Raw genomic sequence first — 12,552 nt, forward strand, 5'->3', positions numbered from 1 at the left:
TTTCTCCTTTGCAGCTTGAGCATTTGTCAGAGCCTTTTACAGCCAGAGTACCTTAAGCAACTGCAGGACTGCATATCTAGGAGGCATGCAATAACTATTATGTAATGGATAACTGAAATTTAGAGGACTAGATGTGAGTTCTACCTGGAAATGTGCTCTATCTAGCCAAACTTCAACTGGAATCACTAGGAGGATGCCTTAATATGTATGTGGATTTCTAAGGCCCATTTAGGGTTTTCTAGCAGCTGGTCTAAGGTGTAGTCTGTCTGACAAGTTCCCAAATGAAGCTGTGGTTGCTGGATTGGTCACATTAAAGAACCACTGCTTTTGCATCCCTGCTCTAAAGGGTAGTGGTTGGTACTTCAGAGACAAGGCTCCAATAGTCAGCTTTGTATTGCTATGCCTCTACCTGGTTATTGTAAATGGGCGGGTAGGAACACCATCTTATTCTGAGATTACTATGGTTCTTGTCCTCTGTCTTTTCGCAATACTCCATTCCTGCAGCTGTCAGAAGGTGCAAAGGGAGTTGATTTTAGGGGTTGAGCAAGGTGGAATGATAACTCGGAGGTTAGGTTGACTCTCCTTCCTCAGTCAGAACGGGCGGCAAATCCTCAAGACTGACTGTGGCATGCATGATGTCATGAAACACACATAGCATGACTTGGTCTCTTCAAAGTATACTCCTAGGAATTGACATGTGATCTCCACATTTGCAGAAAAAAAAGAGAGAAGCTAAGTAAATCCTAAGGAAGTGCCTCTCCAGTACTTCCCAGAACAAAGAAGTTAAGAAATAAAACTGGCATAGCACCTGGTTCAGGTCTTTGTTATTTCTGTAAATGGAGAAAATTATAAACAAGGCTGAGATTAAAGGAAAAGCAGTTTTTCTCTGTTTTTCTCTGGCACAAAACAGATCTGCTAATCAGGGAACTGTAGGCTCACCTGCAGGGTGGAGGAGCCTTCTGCCCACAAGGGGGCATCTATCACAGCGGGGTGCAGGCAGCAGCAGCATGGAGGGTGAATAGGACTGACCCAGGACAAAGGGTGAAAACAAATGGAAATTAAGGTGGGCATGTATGGTGTTAAGTCAACTGGAGTGTCTAGGTAGAAAGGCAAGCTGGCTACTTGAGTATTTCCCTGACCTTGCAAGGTATTGTTAAAGTCCAGAAAACAGTTACCTCTGGCAGACCCAGCTCACCACAAGGTGTCTGTATGGACACTGTCCTCTGTAAACAAACTTTTGAAGCTGAAGAGAACTTTTGTCCTCATTTGACCAGAATGAAGCTGTTGAACTTTTTGAAATTACTATAATTATTGTATCTGGGCCCTATTGTTTTGTTTCAATTCACTTTATCCCAAATATGGAATTAGACTAATTTATGTAGCTCTCTCTGGATGCCACATCCTTATACAAATCTCTCCAGTGATATTTATCTCATCTCAAATGTAACTAAGCATTTCAAGAATAAAAATGTAATAAAAGTAAAAGCAGGGGCTGGAGAGATGGCTCAGTGGTTAAGAGTACTGGCTGCTCTTCCAGAGGACCAAAATTCAAGTCCCAGCACCCACATGGCAGCGTACAACTGTCTGTAACTCCAAGATCTGACACCCTCACACAGACAAACATGCACATAAAAAAGAAAGTATAAGCAAAGAGAATGAGCCCATGCTGAAAAATTTCAAAGATATGGCACATAAAAATATTTCATATTAAAAAAATGAAAAGATAAATAATAGAGGAAAATAGTTGTAACATTACATGACAGACTAGGATGTAGCTTTAACATACAGAGAAACCTTAAAAATTCAGTAATAAAAAGATCAGTGCATCACAGGAAGAAGAGGAATTTACAGCTACAGAAAGAGAGCTGAGTAAGTTCTCATGTGCCTGTAATTCTAGCTCCTCGGTGGTAAGGCAGAAAAAGAAGGAGCTCAAAGCCAACCTCAGTTAGTAGCTAGTTCAAGGCCAGCCTGGGCCACATAATCCCCTGCCTCGATAAATAAACAATAACAGCAACAAAAACAAAACCACAAGAACAGTCTTCTGAGAGTTTATTTAAATCAACATCTTTTGAGTCAACATTTGTTGGGTGTCTTGGACAGGACCAGTTCCCAACGAGCCTCTGCACAAAAGCAGGACCTGCATTTTAAGTGTGCATATCGCGGGATCTCTCCAAGGTTCAGAACTAGTTTTCAAAACAAAGTTAATTAAAAACAGGTCAAAAGAAACCAAGAAATAATCTTCAACCAGCTTGGACTAGAAGCAGAGCCTGAGGCATAGAAAGTGCGAATCATCATCCCTGGTATGAACAGAGATTCCTCATGCAGAGATGAGCGTGAAACTGTCTCCATGTAAACTGGGAATACACAGCTAACACGCCACTATGTTTAGAAAAGACTGCCCTACTTTTAACATTCTGCAAGCATTTCTAACTTACTTACTTAGTCATGGGGAATTTAGTCACACACTTAGGTTTGATAGTGACCCCAAAAGTGAGAATGAGTCTGAGAGCTAAAAATTCCTGTGGGAATGCTTATAGGACTCCAGAATATAATAACAAATTCTACAAGGTGGAATCACACAATATCATTTCCATTAGTCCTTACCCACCAAATTTATGATCTATATTTCTGATTTTACAAAGGAACCTTTTACTTAACTGTGTAGATATGTAAATTCACAGGTTAATATGCTTTTAGGCCAACTGTGTCTAAATACCAGAATGTAACAATCACTATTGTTGCACTCTCAGTGCTGAGATACTCCCACAAGGTAGGTTATTTCAGTTAATCTTCATAGTAACTTTATTAAGAAAAAAAATTCTCATTTTATTCTTGGAGAAGTCAAGCTTGTTAAAGGGCCTAGAGTTAGTAATGGTAACATTCCAAATTTTTTGCTTCCTATGCTTTAATCAATGAGAATTTCTCACCGTTTTTAAAGGCTGTCTAAATCAAAACTCATTCATAATTAAAAGGTGTTTTTGTCATGTGTAGCTCATAATGGACAAGAAGAAATTCAGAGCAGCTCTCTGTATTGGGCTTTATTAACATGAGACCAGAACAAATCAAAAGTGTTTTATGCCACAGTTGTGTTCTTTTGACTGCTGTGCAGCAAGGGTCTGGATATTTCTTGGTACTTTGTGTTTCTATTGATAGCTACAGTGCTCAAGATTGAATTTTTGAGATTTTCAGGTGTCGTATTCACATGTGGAGATGCCAATAATCGCTCCTCCTCGCTGTGCAATGGCACTGAGAGCACACAATCGTAATCTGGAGGGAAATGTGTGGCTTAAATTGGCAGTGTTACACTTCTCTGAAAATGCAGGGTTGTAAACAGGTCTTCACTAATGTTCTTCAGTGTGCTGAGAACACTTGAAGCCTGATGCCTTGAGTTTTCATGTGCGTGATTTCTGCTGAATATTTATAAAAGAGAAATGAGCTAAATTTTCACTTAGATGTCTTCAAAAGATACTTTTCTTTGTTAGAATAGAATAGTAAATTCTTTAACTGCCCTAGAAGGATTCAATTTCGCTTTTTAGAGAATAACCCTCATTGCTATTTTTCATTTCTTTTTTCTTTTTCTTGATAGACATTTAATATTAGAGTCAAATGTTATACTTGTAAAATCAGCCTATGAAATCTTATATATGTGAAGTATACTTGAAATCCTCGGGCTTCTAAAAAATAGGAGCCAGATTCACAAATCAAGAGGACCCAACACATTAAGTCAACCAGAACTGCCAGCTTGTAAGTAACCAGTTAGCATTGCTGAAGATAAAGTCACACTTGCTCATAAAAGCATCTATTACTGCTGAATCTAAGGCAATAACCTTAGAACAGCAGAATAGCATAAACCCATGAAGAAGATAATAGCTTTCATTCCTTGGGAGTCTACCACTCTTTAACAACTTACCCAGCACTTCCTGCCTATTCTAGCTATCCTTCCAGCTAGATGCCATTAAGCTTGTTATGAACGGGGAAACGCAAACACTTAGTAACTATTAAAAGACTTAAGCACAGTTCTGCAAACCCACATTCCCTCCCCATATGCCATCCTACCACTCTTAACACACTACTAAGGCATCAATTCAGTCTCTAATTCTGCCTTCTGGGATTTATCATTATATTCTGGTGAGTGCTGCAACCAATGCCCTTGGCTTTTTAACTCTATTCATGTTTTTGGCTGTCAGGCATGGTGACAAGAACAGTTAAGAGGACACATGTTGAACCACAAGTCCAGAGAGAGTGAAATGGGAATAGCTCAAGTTTTGAAACCTCAAAGCCTTCTCCAACTAACATAATTTAACAAGGCCACACTTTTTAAAACCACACAAACGGTGCCACCAACTGGAGACCAAGTATTTAAACATCTGAGCCTGTAGGGGACACTGTATTCAAACTACCACATTCCGTTCCCTAACTCAAACCCTCTGGGCTTTTGGCCACAAAATAAGGCAAAATTTAGCCCAACTCCAAGTCTCCATAGTCTTTCAGTCTCAGAACTATTTAAAATCCAAAAGCTCTGCTGGGACTCAAGGCAGTTTCCTAATGGCAGCCCATTGTGAAATCAAAAATCAAATTACAAGCTGGAGAGATAGTCCAGCCACTAAAGGGAAAGAAAGAAAGAAAGAAAGAAAGAAAGGAAATTTCATACTTCCAACATACAATAACACACAATACACAGTATCATTCCAAAGGGAAGGAATGGGGGAGCATCATAAAGAAATACTGGACCAAACAAGGCTTTAACAGACAAACACCATGTCCTGTAGTTCCATGTCTGATGTCAATAGGTTCAGATGGCTCATTCCTTCCATCTTTGCCTGGCCATATCATACTTTTCTGGTCCATAAAATAGTTCCTAGTGGTTCCACTCCCTGTATTCAGCTCTCCTTGGCAGATATCCCAGGGATCTGGCATCTGCAATGTCTTGGGGTCTCTAATGTAACTCAGACTTCCCACCCACAGCTTCATACAATAGCCTCCCAAAGCCTCTATGCCGTTATTCTCCTGTGTATGATGCCTAACCCCAGTGGCTTTTGGAAACAGTGGAAGATTCCATGACTGCTTCCTTAGGAATCTTTACCACATGGACAATATTGCCAAGCTTAGATGCCATCTTAGGGTGGACATTGCCCCCCTTGAGCTACACTAGCATCAGCTTCTGTTTGTTGTTGTTTTGCAGGAATAGATAAACCCTTAGGCTCTCTTTCATAATTTGGAAGCTTAGCTAGAGGTCTTTCTCTGAAGGTATGCTTCCTTTTGTTTCAGTGCATATTAACTCTCTCCTCAATCTCACCTCTGTAAGCGCAAGTCTTGGCTCTAACATTAAATGTCCTGGCACGCTTTTTCTCTTCAGACTCTATATTTTGTATTTCTTTCTGTTTTGTTTGCTCTATTTTTCATTGTAGACCCTTGTAAGAGTGACTACTAATAATCATGCAACAGAGTAATGTTAGGTTGTCTTGCAATCTCCTCCACCAAAGAAATTAGTCCATTGTAGCACGATTAATAAAAACCCAGAGACAGAAATTAGGGTTCAACCTAAAGGTCAGAAAAGCAAAACAACCAGCCACTGGCTCTTACCTCTACCTCAGTCCCAAATGGTGATCCTACCTCCAGGAATCTCAGAATGAGACTGTGTCTGAGAGCTGTTTCCTCCAGCATTAGATTCCTTTCTAGTGCTGGGATTAAAGGCATGCACCACTACTGCCCAGTTTCTATGGCAAACTAGTGTGGCTACTGGGATTAAAGGTGTGTGTCACCACTGCCTGGTCTGTAAGGCAGACCAGTGTGGCTGTTTTACTCTCTGATCTTCATTCAAGCTTTATTTATTAAAATACAAATAAAATATCCCTACATTTAATTGCTTTAAATTATACCTCAGGCAAATTCTTATGACATAGGTAAAAAGCAGCCACATTCTTTGCCAAAATGTCACAAGAAAGGTCCCCAGCACAGCTGCTAATATTGCTACCCTCTGAAATCTCTTGAGCTGAGATTCCAGTACAAATTGCTCTCAGCATGGCTTCCTGATCCTACTAAAAATGCCTGTTAAGGTACAGCATTCAGTTGCTTTTCTAGTCCAAGGTTCCAGTCTTCCACATCCCTCCAAACAACAGCATGGTCAGGACTGTCATAGCAATAGGTCACTGCCTGGGACACACTTTTCTGTACCAGTTACTTTTTTACTGCTGTGATAAAACACCATGACCACGGTCACTTATCAAATAAAGAGTTCATTTGGCATTACTTTTACAGAGGGATATGAGTCTATCATAGCAAGAAATTGTGGCAGCAGGCAATAGATGTGGCAACAGGAAAAGCTGAGAGCTCACATATCAAATCACAACAGAAAGGGATGCTATTCGCTCAAGCTATTATCATGCATGAAGTTTAATTTTTCATGTTGATCATTGAGCTGGGGAACTTCTGTCAAACTGGAGTTGATGGCGTCCAATCACCATGCCACAAGGCCTTTTTTATTTGCTATTTCCTTTCAAGTTGTTTTAAGCTTGCTCCTTTAGTTTCTAGTTCAATTTAAGTGTCTTATACAGTTTTGGTTCTTGTTTGGGGGGCATTTTGAAGGGATCTGTAAGAAGTAATTTAGCAAGAATTACTCTTATTGAGTACTTCTTAAATCTTAATGAGTTATGTGAGGGTATTCAGATGTCCAACAGACCCATGAAATAATGGCTGCACAGATATGGATCTGGGTTCTTAAAGGGGTTCAGAAGAATAAACTTCCACAGTTCCTAAGATGCACTTAAGGTAGTTGAAAGCTCTTCCATGGGAGGACCGTGTGTCACATGATGCTGCCACCATGTCAGTAGTGATCCCTGAGAATAGCAGCATCATCCACAGGCAGCATACGATAGTCATTGTCATTGGTTCCACTAGGGGTGTGGGAAAAGGTGGCTCATGTGGTATCAGGAAAAGGATACACTGACCTCACCAAGAAGGCTGGAAAGCTCAACGAGGACAAAGTGGAACATGTGATCGACATTATGCAGAATCCCGGATCATTTCCTGAAAAACTAAACAAAACAGAAAGATGAACAGGATAGTAAATAGAGTCAAGTTCTGGGACCTTATCTGAAGAACAAGCTCCACGAAGACCTGAAGTGACTTAAGAAGACTAGAGTTCAGATTAGGCTTGCCATCCCTATGGCCCTTGTGTTAAGGCTAACACAGCAAGACTACTGGCTATACTGGCTGTATGGTGGGTATACTCAAAAAGAAATAAATGTTGCCTGTTACTAATTTATATATAAAAATATAAGTAGCAGTTGATCACCTTTTAAAATATCTTTTTGTTAATTAAATTATTTATTTACTTAAGTAAATCATATTCTTTCTGTACGGGCAGGTTAGAGTTTTAGAACTCAAAATTTATATAATTTTGGATCCTTCAAAATTATTAGGTATTAGGTATTTGCAGGGTTATGGAAAATTATAGCAAAACAGAAATTTAAAAGTTGAAAGAGTCCAGGCAGTGGTGGCACATGGCTTTCAGATCACTGTGAGTTTGAGGCCAGCCTGGTCTACAGAATGAGTTCCAGGACAGCCAAAGCTACACAGAGAAACCCTGTCTTGATAAATAAATAAATAAATAAATAGTTGAAAGAGCCAGAAACATCACAAAATCCACCACACAACCTCTCATACTCTTCAACATTGCCTCTAGTTTTGGTTACTACCTTTCAAATGCCTCTTCGGGTAACAAAGATTATGTAATATCAGTGTTTATAGAAATTTCTGAAGGATCTTTCTATAGTGATTAATCTTCTTTTCAATCCCTAGTATCATGATGGGCTGGAGTTTAGAGCTGTCATAGAAGAAATAATTTTTTACACTCAAGTTTCTGGGTTTGCACGTTCAAATGCTGCCTCCACTACTACCCACCATCCTCCAGAGACAGGAGCCACCTTGGGATGCCTGTCCGCATTACAAAGATGTGTGGTAAAAATATTGTTCAGTGTTTTCCTTTACCAAGATATCTAGTACTAGCTTAAAGATACACCACTAAACTAGTACCAAATACAACCCCAACCAGTGTTCTTACAAATGCCCACAGCCAATGCCAAACTAATGCCTTAACAAAGAGAAGAGCTGGAGGTAGGGAAAGAAATAAGAACCAGAACAGACACACACACACATACACACACACACACAGTCAACTGTACTTGGAGAATCTCAGTAAACTAGCTATCAGATGGATATTGAGGGGCCACATCTTGCAGGGGCACTGAAGGACTCTGTGCCTCCCGTCTCACCACCTGTTGAAAGCTTTCTGAGAGGATGGCCTGTCACAGCCACTCATTAAAAGGTACTTTCTGCATTACCTACCCTCCTTTTGGGTGTTTCTCTTGTGTAGACAAGAACGAGGACCTACTTAAAGATGATAACAATGGCAGGACACAAAGTATGGAGAGGAATAAGATGACTCTGCTTCATTTGAGGAAAATTGGGAGTCTCAGGTTCTCCAAGGAGAAAGAGGGACCAATCAAGGAATGAAGAGATACCATAGAGATCCTATTTGCCAGTTTGGTGCTAGCTACAAGGGTGGGCCCTCACTATTGTCCCCCTCTCCATCCAACAGATCACTCAGTAGCATGGGAGGTGGGCTAGGATTGGGGTAAAGTTTCTGGAAAGGTGGAGGAATAGAGATGCTGAAGAAAATCTCAGACAAAAGTCAATGCTCTCACCCGGGACAACTAATCCCCGTGACTACTCATAAAATTGTCCCCAACAGGAAAAAATAGTGCCTCCGTGTAGATACTTCACACACACCAGGAAAAAAAAGTTCCTCAGGTTTGCAAACTGAAGGACACATAAAGAAAACTGAGGGGCTAGTATAATGTCAAGGTTAACATTTTAATTGCATAAAACACGGAGAAAGCCTACGCTTGTCATTTTCACAAGGTTACCTTTCCTGTACAATGTAGGCTTTTATCCAACAACTATATATGAGTTAGTGACATGGCATAGGATGTGACTTACATAAATGGCAGAGCCCACAGTCTTTCTTCTGATAGCTCCTTCAGAAGACACCATCAGGTAGCTAAGCTGTGGCCTTTTAAGCTTTTCTTAGAAGGTAAGAAATGCATATGTGTGTCGTTTTGTAGATGGGAATGCATGGAATCTAATTCTCCTACGTGCTGCCTGGCCTCTTCATACCCTGAGACACACTGATTTCAAAGAGGGTTTTGCAAGTGGAGTGACAGCTAAGCGGTACAGAATGTAGATCTTTTGGGCAAGGTGATCACATGACAAAAGGCTGCTGTAACCCTTCGAGAAGGCAAAGCTAAGGTTACAGTTGGACCTTCATTTTGAATTGCCAAAATCTAGGGCAATCCAGAGTCTGCAGCTGCACCATGCAAAACTTCACAGTGTTCTACGGTGAGCAGAAAAAGAAAAGGGAAAACATTTGTAAGGGATGGGAAGCCTTTCAGATCCGGGCATTGGATCAAAATAAGAAGAAAGAATACCCCAAGTTCTAAGGTTGAAGAATAGTCAAAGTAAGTTTTAAACCATTGCACACACTTGGGAAAGTATCTCCTGTGTAAAAGGCACACAGGTTTATGTACAGATGCCTACCTTTTTGTGTTATGTGACTCTAACACAAAGAAGGTGGTCATTCAAAAGCACAAACAATAATAAGACTCATATTTTATTTTCTTACACACCAAAATGAAGATCATCTCTCTTACCCTGGACTGTTTTTAAAATGAGGAAATTGTTATCTATCCATTTGTCCTTTATGAAGCCAATGCTAAATGCCATGTATAGAGCATCTGAGTCCTGGCCTCCCACTCAGAAGGAAGGCAGGACCGTTGCCATTTCACAAAACCAAACAAATTCAAACATAACTCTAGAGTCAATGAAGGAGACAGCTATATAAGAAAGCCCTTCCCCTCAGAACAGGCTGAAGAGTATGGAGAGCTCTTCACACCCTCACCAGATCCATTTACTTAGTTGTTGTTGCCACAGCAAAAGAGCTGTAGAGAAAAGACCATTTAACTCCATTATTGGAAGCTAAAAAGCCAACATAGTGGCCTGATCTGTTTGGCCTCTGATGAAGGCTTAATGAAGATGATGCTGCAATGATAGCTATGCACATGATAAGGCAGATAAGATAGGAAGGGTTTGTCTTATCCCTATTCCAAGGTAACTTGCTAGGATCCCACAAGAACTCAACCCCTTCCAAGGTAGCACCCAAAGGTATAAGCACCTCATACTAAGCCCCATCTACTCCCTGCAAATGTCTATCAGTGCAGTGACACTAAGAACCAAGCTTATAACACATGAAGTTTGGGAGGAGCTACTCAAACCATACCTAAAGCATACAGAACAATGAAGACTTGCCCGCCCATGGTCCAAACTGATCCATTTCTCTGTCTCCCTACTCAATCTACAAGGTACCCCAGCCTTCATGTGAACCTCTGAAGGTCGCATGATCCTGATAAGGAAAGAAAAGTTCCTGGGGAACTTGCAGAGAAGAGTGGCAACCTAACATTAAATGTGAAAAATAACCATGGTTCTCCTGTAAAAAGAAAATCCATCCGACCTTCCCAAACACCTTTTCAAAATGCCCAATGCTAACATAATCAGTAGGCATTATCACACATTTTGCCATATTAAATAGTGAGTCAATATATGCTTATCGTTGACTTTTGGTCTCCTTCCATTACAATGGAAACTGCAGAGACATAACCTGTTTTGCCCTGAGTATACGAAATAGTATCTGGCACTTACTAGGTATCTGATAACTAGCTGCTGAACTGATTTGATGATTAATGCATGAATGAGTACTTCTACAGCATTAGAGGAAACAACAATGGGCTGGCTACACATGTGTAGCTAAGGCCGAGGGCAGAAACACAAATGATTATACTTACAGATATAGTCACATGTATGGATAAGTGAGGCTGCATAGGGCTAGTCATCAAATGAAGGAACAAAGGATAAAAAGTATAATTAAGAATCTAGTCTGGTGCTCACTTCAGCAGCACCTACACTAAAACTTGGAACAATATCGTGAAGATTAACATGGCCCCTGCCCAAGAATAACACACAAATTCAGGAAGCATTCTATATTTTTGAATCATGGACAAGTAACAAGAATTCAAGGGCTCAAGCACACTTCATCTGATTGTAGCAGAGTAATAAAAGCAATGTACTGATTTTAAAGATGGAATATATTCTGAAACAAAGAAAATCTAAGGAATAAACATTCTCTATAAAGGGAATTGAAAGAGGACATGAAATCACTGAAAAGGATCTAGAATAAAAGCCCTAGAAGGCATTTTAGAAGACTCCAGGACCCACAAAAATACATAAGTAAAAATGATAATATTAAAGAAGATATTAATAGGAAGAAGTAATTAATAAATTAGAAGCATCAACAACAGAATACACACTGCCAGAAATAGAATTAAGGCCACCACATAGCTCACTGTAAGGAAAACAGAGCAAACCCTGTTGGGGGAGGCCGCTCATTTTTTCCCGGCCGCTCAACCCCAAAATAATCACACAGAAACTGTATTATTTTTTTTTTTTTGGTTTTTCGAGACAGGGTTTCTCTGTGGCTTTGGAGCCTGTCCTGGAACTAGCTCTGTAGACCAGGCTGGTCTCGAACTCACAGAGATCCGCCTGCCTCTGCCTCCCGAGTGCTGGGATTAAAGGCGTGCGCCACCATCGCCCGGCAGAAACTGTATTATTTAAATCACTGATTGGCCCATTAGCTCTAACTTCTTGTTGGCTCACTCTTACATATTAATTTAATCCATTTCTATTAATCTGTATAACACCACGAGGTCGTGGCCTACCACTAAAGGTTCAGCATGTCTATCTCCAGCAGCGGCTCCATAGCATCTCCCTGACTCTGCCTCCTTTCTCCCAGCATTCCGTCTAGCTTTCCCTGCCTACCTAAGTTCTGCCTTGCTATAGGTCCAAAGCAGTTTCTTTATTTATGAATGATAATCATAGCACACAGAGGGGACTTCCACATCAAAATTCCATAAATCCCAGCAACTACAACACAACTTGGAATGTAGAGATTGGTGATGCTACACAAAAATAATTGATTTTCAGAAGAGAACAGAAGACAGAAAAATACCTAGCAGTGAAGAGAGGGTTGAATCAGCTGTAAAACTTACGTTCTTTGGGGAAAATACTGAACGCTTGCTACAAGGCAGGTCCCTAAACTTGAATGTTATCTATCCAGGCAGTTGGGCATTAGAAACAAGTCATTCAGAAAGCACAGATAATGAGTTTGTCTCCAGCGTCTCCACAGAAGCAATTCCAAAACACTTGGTGCAAATTCAACAAAGTTCTGAAAGGCAGAACACTGTGTTTTCCACTAGGTAAGCTGTCACTCAGGCACGAAAGTCACTGCTACAGAAAAATCCAGAGGACCTGTCACTAGGAAAAAACCGACTCTGTGATAGGAAAAGAATACGCCTTACTCAGAGGAAACCCAGCCCTCTTTCCCTGATGCCAGAGACCCTACACCCTTCCTTTTCCCCAATCTTTCCTTCTATTCCACACTAC

The 12,552-nt window shown here is 40.5% G+C and overlaps 1 protein-coding gene and 1 non-coding gene across 3 annotated transcripts in view; both read left to right on the plus strand.

The window, feature by feature from the left end:
* Pou6f2 (POU class 6 homeobox 2) overlaps positions 1-12,552 on the plus strand; it is a 374,686-nt gene that overhangs the window by 224,833 nt on the left and 137,301 nt on the right. The window lies entirely within an intron of this gene.
* Positions 10,994-11,101, plus strand: LOC121432765. The gene has a single exon (XR_005972221.1). It is a non-coding gene; the product is annotated as a U6 spliceosomal RNA (small nuclear RNA).

This window comes from Microtus oregoni, unplaced genomic scaffold (assembly GCF_018167655.1).
Source record: "Microtus oregoni isolate MIOR12 unplaced genomic scaffold, Mior012 000035F_ref0000213, whole genome shotgun sequence".
Taxonomy (NCBI): domain Eukaryota; kingdom Metazoa; phylum Chordata; class Mammalia; order Rodentia; family Cricetidae; genus Microtus; species Microtus oregoni.